This window comes from Nuphar pumila, chromosome 17, assembly GCF_984573655.1.
Source record: "Nuphar pumila chromosome 17, dmNupPumi1.hap1.1, whole genome shotgun sequence".
NCBI lineage: Eukaryota > Viridiplantae > Streptophyta > Magnoliopsida > Nymphaeales > Nymphaeaceae > Nuphar > Nuphar pumila.
In genome coordinates, this window is record NC_143265.1 from 11,893,702 (window position 1) to 11,901,367 (window position 7,666).

Genomic DNA, 7,666 nt, shown 5'->3' on the forward strand with positions numbered 1-7,666 from the left:
TATTTAAGAGAAAGTATAAGCCAAATCAAATTTTTGTATAAAGCAAAGAGCAATGACATAGACAAAAAAGAAATGATAGATGCCCGAATATGAGAAAAAAAGATTGATCTTTCATTGATCGAAGCAAAGTATTTACAAGACACTGACAAAAAGACGGGACTGTATTGTCCCTACAAGATTTAAACAAAAGATAAGAAAAGAAAGCAGGAAAACTAAGGCATCATCTCTTCATTGGCTTCCTCTGACAAAAACTGTCTTTTTGCTGAAATCCTGACCGGTGAACCCCAACCCTGAACTGTCCGCATGCCGAACTGGAATGATGGGCTCTATCATGCCGTCTTCATCTTTCCCCATGCCTCGGAATGGCTGATATCCATGTTTTATCAGCAGATCAAATCCCTTTCTGGCTTTGGAAAACTGAGGAAATAAAGGGTGATCTTTGAAAGAGGTGTAGTTAATGCGTCCTCCTAGCTTGAAGAAACAAGATCCTTGCCATTGGACCGTGGCTGCAACGTTCTCCTCTTCCATGACATCTTTCAGTTTCAGCATCTCTAGGTTGTCACTGAGATTGATTTCCTCTGCCTCCCGGATGCTGGGAATATCTGCTGTAAATGTCGGACGAGGGATCATAGGTTGTGGCAGCCTTTCTTCAGGGTCTTCGCCCAAGATAGTAGTGATCATTCCACCTTTGGACCATTTGATGCATTGGTGGAGAGTTGATGGAACGGCATTGGCATTGTGGATCCATGTTCGTCCCAACAACAAGTTGGAAGTTGGCGGCACATTGACGACATGGAATAAGACGGTATGCACTGAGTAATTAATAAAGATTTCTAAGAAGATCTTGCCCTTGGCAGTCTGCCCGTGATTGTCGAAGCCGTAAATGGTGATGGGATCAGGCACATACTCTTCCTCTTTCAATCCCAGCGCTTTCGCTGTCATCTCTGGGCAAATATTGAGGCTGCTGCCTCCATCAATGAGCACATGCGGGACAGTCATGCCCCGGGTCCTTACCACAATGTACAGTGCGTTGTTGTGAAAAGAATGAGGTTTAGGCAAATCCTCATCAGAGAAGGTAATAGGCGCGTTGGTCATCGCTTGATTTACAATCTGCGCCATGTCTTCGGGTGTGGTGCCCGGCTTTACCTTGATCTTTCTTAATAGATCATCCAACTTTTCCTGATGTTTGGGAGAATCATGAGTTAATTCGAAGATGGAAATGTTGGAGAGTGCCGTAATTGGCTTCTGGAAATCATCAGCCCGTTCCTCTGTTGCTTTAGAGGTTTCTGCCTTCTCTGTGCAGGCTTCTTTCTTAAGAAAACTCTTTGGGAAGATTGGAATTCTTTCATCCTTGACTGGTACACTTACTTGGTCAAGAAGTGAGAAGATATTCATTTTCTGATATACAGGCTGATCCTGATGTAGAACCATTGCCTGATGCTGGAGCTTTAGCTCTTCACTAAGGCATGGATGTATATGACTCTGTGGGAGGAAAGAGTGTTCAGAGATGGTTGATGTTGAATACTTTGGAAATGGAGCAGATAAAATTTCCATTTTGCCCTCCTCTTCATCTTCTACGAGGATGCTTTTATCGATACAGTCCTGGACCAAATGCTTCAAGATGAAGCAGTGCTCTGTATCATGCCCCATGACTCTATGAAATTTGCAGTATTGCTCTCTGTACTTCCCCATGAATACTGGAGGGTCTGCAATTTTGGGCAACTTCACCATCCCATGGGATAGCAGGTATTCCAGCACTTTCTCCAGAGGCTGGTCCAAAGGAGTGAATTTCCCATCCTTGCTCCAATTGATGTGTTTGGGTTTTTCTTGAAAGTCCCCTTTTTGTTGAAGACCGGTTGGGAGAGACTTGTCATTGCTTTTGAAGAATTTGCCCTTTCTTCCCCTGTTCTGCTCGGGCCTCATGCCACTACCGCTGTCATTCTTACTATTGTTGCCCTGATTGTCTTCGGGGATATCAGCTGAGTAGGTAAAATGGGCATTTTTCTTTGGGCCCAGGATGTTCTTTGCTGAAGAGACACCTTCATACATCCCATTCTCTACCCCCATTTTGAGCCATTCGGCTCGCTCTGTTAGTTCGATGAAGGATTTGGAGGGATATGGGAAGAGGAGGCTTTTCAGGGGTTGACAGAAATTGTTGAGGATGACCTGGAGGGCATGCTCCTCAGAAATGGGATTTCTCATCTTATTGCAAATACTTCTCCACTTATGGATGAAATCCCTAGCCTTCTCATTGGGCTCCTGTTTGAGGTTGCATAAGTGGTTCAGGGTAGGCAGAGCCTCCGTGTTGAACAGGAAGCGTTCAACAAACATATTAACAACTTTGTCGAAATCCCTCAATTCGATGGGATTGACATGTTCAGCGTACCACTTCGCTGGCTATCCCGTCCAGGTTGCGGGGAAAACAAAGGAAAAGGGCGCGGTTATCTTTACTGAACCAGACACATTCTGCGAAGAACATTGCTAAATGGGCTTTTAGATCGCCGGTTCCATCAAACTTGATGAATTTCTGGGGGAGGTTCTCCAGATCCTTGTCTCCTTTTAAGCCGAGATAGAAGTCCTGCCTGGTGTATGACCTCTTTCCTTTGTCACGGATTTGCAGGTCCTTGACTATCTTGGTCAAAGCTTGAATTGAATCTTCTGCGGGGGCCCCATACTTGGGCTTGTTGACTGATACTGGCTCTTCCACTGGCCTCTTGGACTGCCGCAGATGCTTTGGAATGTAAATCAACTGCTCTTCTTCTTCAGAGACTTCTCCTGCTGACCCGGAATCCTCAGAAGTACTGTCATGCTGTTTCTTCTGCTTGTTGATCCTGACGGGCTTTTTCATGGGCTTTTTCTTATCTTTGCTCTTAGAAGTTGCCTTCTTTGAAGCCGCCTTAGCCTGCTCGGGCATCATTTTAGTCATCATTTTCTGAAAAACCCGGTACATGGCCGGATCAACATCACTCTCATCTCCGGAGTCATGCTTTTTTGGATAATCGAGGAGAATTCATCTCCTCTGGCTCGTTGTCACTGTGTTGTTGAGCGGCCTTCTTATCAGCCCTTGTCTGAACCATTTTTAGATGCCAAAGCTTTCCTATAGAATATGGGAATGGTTAGAGTATGGAGAAGCTTTTGAAAATCATAATTTCTTTGAGAAAAAGCAAGAAATGAAGGGATTTGGTAGACAATTTCAAGAGATTATCCCATTACCCGGGATTGGGTCATCACACGATTTGTGATAATTGTGTTACCATTTGATGATAACAGAGAAATGTGCCTTGTGACCTAGGCGAGGTCGTCAACCATGAGAAAATATATTTGAAGAAAAATGTGAAAGGAATGTCCCATTTACCCGGGATGAGGTCGTCACCCAAAATTTGTGACTATTTATGCTATAAACAAAATACAAGAAATAAAATTTTGGCCAAAAAGTAATTTTTATTGATATTAACATTCAAAGACAAAGAGAGGGTGGGCAGACACTTTGCCACCACTCTCGATATTCAGATGATACATTTGGCTCAGGAAATATAGATAGAGAAATAAAGGAATCTCAGGTATATTTGGCGACATGATATGCCCCAGACCACTGATTCGACTGCAGGTTGAATTCTGGCACGTTTCCTGTCGGGAAACGGGTGTTGGCACGAACCTGCCGCTGCGAAAACTGCCTCAGACATTGTTCCGGCTGATAATCAACACAAAAGAAAGGGCCCATCAACTTGTAGCGCTTGTCACGTGCATAGGTGTATCGAGGAACAGTCTCTCTTCTGTCAAAGAAGTCCCAAGTAATCTCCTCCTGATGCAGCTTCTCGATCAGAGCTCAGCATTGGATGACTGTCTTATGCTGCTTACTGTTGAACCTGAAAGAACTGGCCTTCAAGGGAACGTGTCGCAGGAACCACGACTGCAGGGCGTAAGTGCACCCTTCTACCAAAATGGTCTCTCCGAGGGCAAATCGAGCCAAGCCTCTGTAAAGGAAGGCTAATGCGGCCATGGAAACTGAAAGCTAACGGGTCTGCTTGCTTCCCCCATCTTCGAAAGAGCTGGGCGACTCTAATATCTATGAAATTCTGACCATCTTGGAAGAAAGCTAACCCCACTGTGCACAGGATCATGGCATGCTGAATTCTGTCTTTCGCTGCTCGAGACAGAGTGTCAACCTCTTTGTAGGCTCCGTACTTTTGATATAGTTCGAATAGGTCGATGAACTGATTTCCACCAATCTCAGTGAGAGGCCAGGATCTGTTCCCCGTTGCTCTTGCTAAGGCTTCTCGAACATCCACCCCTTTGATGTTGATCAAAAACTGCTGCTCGACAGGATCATCTGGTTGACCAGCTGGTTCGGGCAATCCCATAATATCATGGAACTCATCCATCAGTAGAGTCATCTCTCCCCAGGGAAACCAGAATGTGTAGGTACGTGGATTCCACCATTCTGCCATGGCCTGAATCAAAGCTCCATTGATGGTTCGCTTGCCTACTGCTGATGTCATCTCCAACCCACAGTCATCCAAGTGGTCTGGGAACATACGTGAGAAGGTGGCGAACCAAGAATAATACCACCGATGGAAGAAAGGTCGAGACTGAATGACCCGCAGATCCGGGGGTCCATCCTGAATCTGATAGAAGACATGATCTCGGGGAAATACAACATCGAGGGAATTTGACGCCATTGGAATGATACTGGGAAAAAAGAAGAGTGAGGAAATTTAGATAGAATGCAGGACTTACGGATAGACTTTTTAAATAATCAAACCTGGAAATTTTGAAAAGGTTGATGAAATTTTAAAGGAATTTTCCAGGGTTTTGAAGAAAATTTGATCTAAAAGAGAAAAGAAATGTAGGTAGAGAGAAATATACACCTGGGGTTTTTTAAAATAAGGGTAAGTTTTGAATAATACACTCAGGGTTTTGAAAAAGGGTTTGATACATATATATGAAAGAAATAAGAGAATTATCATACAACTAAAGTTGCACAAACAAGAATGCGCACACAGCACTCCCTAAAGGCGGACTCTAAATGCAATATTTGAAATGGCTTGTAGGACCTTAATCCTAACTCTAGGGTTCGAATTATCTGATTCCAATCAAGATACGCCGATATACCCAAGCCGAAACTCGAAGTACGTGGCATAGAAATATTTCTCCGGTTCTAAGGTAATGGCTTCCCAACATCCTTGAGCACCTACCGATATACCTCGGACTATGGCCCTTAGGTACGTGGTAGGGGGGCGCAAACCCAAATAAGTGGTCCAGTTGTGAGGCTCTCTCCCGAACTATGGTTCAGTGAGACATCCCAGCAACGTGAAGACCGGGACAATATAGGTAAGGAGGTTTTCAAAATATGTGCAACATGCAAGAAATCAGAAGGCTCTAATGCAAGTCCTAAAGTGATAGATTAAAATGAAGAGAAGCATACACTTGCATACATTGTTTTGCATTCAATCCCTAGAATTGAGGAAAGTTGTATTTAAGACCTAAGTCTAATGTGAGCATGGAATAATCTCCTCAATATAGTCCTACCAAACCATACTTAAATCCTATATGCAATGATATCAGCTTAGGACAAAATCTAGGCTCCTAAGGTTTGCATGGAAATGAAGCTGACATTTAAAGAATAAAGACTTAGATAATATCAAAGCAAAGTAAAAGGCATAAATTCGATCGGACGGAGACGAGTCCCATCACGGTCGCCAAAACTGTGATCATCGCAAAATTTTTCCTCTCTTGTGATTTCTCTCTCTTCCTTCTCTTTTTCTTTCCAACCTTTTATTTTCCTCCTTTTTTAAAGGGAGAAAGATAAAAGACAGAAGGAAAGAGAGAACAGAAGAGAAAAGAAGGAGAGAAGAGGAACTCTTTTGCGGGTCTCACTTGACCTTAATTTAGAAAATTTTTGAAATAACTCGCCTCCGTTTTTGAAATATTTGCGGGAAAACTGGGAGATGGGATCCGCTCGTCGGTATGAGGTTCGACCGTTCCTGGCGCCTTTACCAGGGGTAATCGAACCAAGGGTCGAATTTATGCCTTTTTGCTTTGCTAAGAAATTATCTAAGGATTTATCCTAAGTCTAAATGCACAATGAATCATGCTTGTGCAATATGCAAAGATGTATGCTCTTTTTGAAAAATGTTTTGAAGAATTCCCAAGTGTTTCTGAGATGAATTTGATAAGGGAGTGAAGAAATGTTTGAATCTAACTTTAGAACTTGAGATAGATCAGAGAAGTTCTAAGTCTTTGAAGTAAATCAGAGTTTGGAAGAGTAAATGAGAAGGAATGACTTGAAGTTTTTAAAATGAAGGGAAATGAAGTTTCAAAGTCAGAAATGGACTTTGAATTTAATCATAGATTTAAGAGAAGAAGATGAAATTTGGAAGTGATATTGGATTTGAATTTTAGAATAGATCTGAGAAAATCAAATGGTATTTAAAATAGAAATGGGTTTAGGGAGTTCAAATGAGATCTGGAAATAGACTTGGATTTGAAATCTAGAATTGGGAATAGAATTGGATCTTAAAATGGATTTAAGATCTGGGATTTGAGATCCAATGTAAAATTGGGTTCTGGACCCTAAGATGGATTTGGATCTGAAGTCTGAGATCCAATGTAGAGTTGGACTCTGGATCCTAAGATGGGTTTGGATCTGAAGTCTGAGATCCAATGTAGAGTTGGACTCTGGATCCTAAGATGGATTTGAATCTGAAGTCTGAGATCCAATATAGAGTTGGACTCTGGATCCTAAGATGGATTTGGATCTGAAGTCTGAGATACAAATAGAATTGGATTCTGGATCCTAAAGGAGAATTGGATCTGAAGTCTGAGATCTGATATGAATGTTGAATCCTGAATCCTAAAATGGATTTGGAGTTGTTAAATTCAGAAGATGAATTAAGAACTTCCAAGTTTGAATTGAACTTGGGAAATGGAATTTAGAATTTGAATCTTGAATATACAAATGAATTTTAAAGTCAAATTGGACTTGAATTTGGAGCTTGAATTTAGAAAAAGAATCTCAAAGTTAAATTGAACTTTGAATTTGATTGGAGTTTTGAATATAAAATGATTTTGGAATTTCAAAGTCAAATTGGACTTTGAAATTGAATTTTTGAATCTTGAAATGAGATAGAATTGGATTAGATGAAGAAGAAGAAGAATCACTTGGAATTTTGAAAAGGAAATTTTGAAAATATGATGCAATTCTACCCTATATGATGAATGAATTTGAATAAGTTTGAAATTGGATTTGAAAATCATATTTCATTCTTCAAGTGAATTTAAATAAGATTAATGATATAATACACTCCTGACTATGGTCATTGAATGTATTATATAATAGTCATATCTAAATTCAAATGAAGGATAAAATACCTTTTTGGTGCTTTTATAGAATTTAAAATGAAATTAACCCTCAATATACCCTGACTATGGCAATTGGTATATATTTTGAGTTAATTTTAAGTTAAATTCTGATAAAAGAAGAAAATATTTTAGGAAAATATGATGAATTTTGAAAAATGGATCCAGTGTAGATCCAGTGTTATTTTGTAAAAGATAAAAATGTTAAGTTTTGTCCACACCCTGACTATGGCCATTGATGTGGATCATCAACTTAGTATCAATTACCTCTTACGAAATGGTATATGTGCCCTTCGTGTTTCACCAT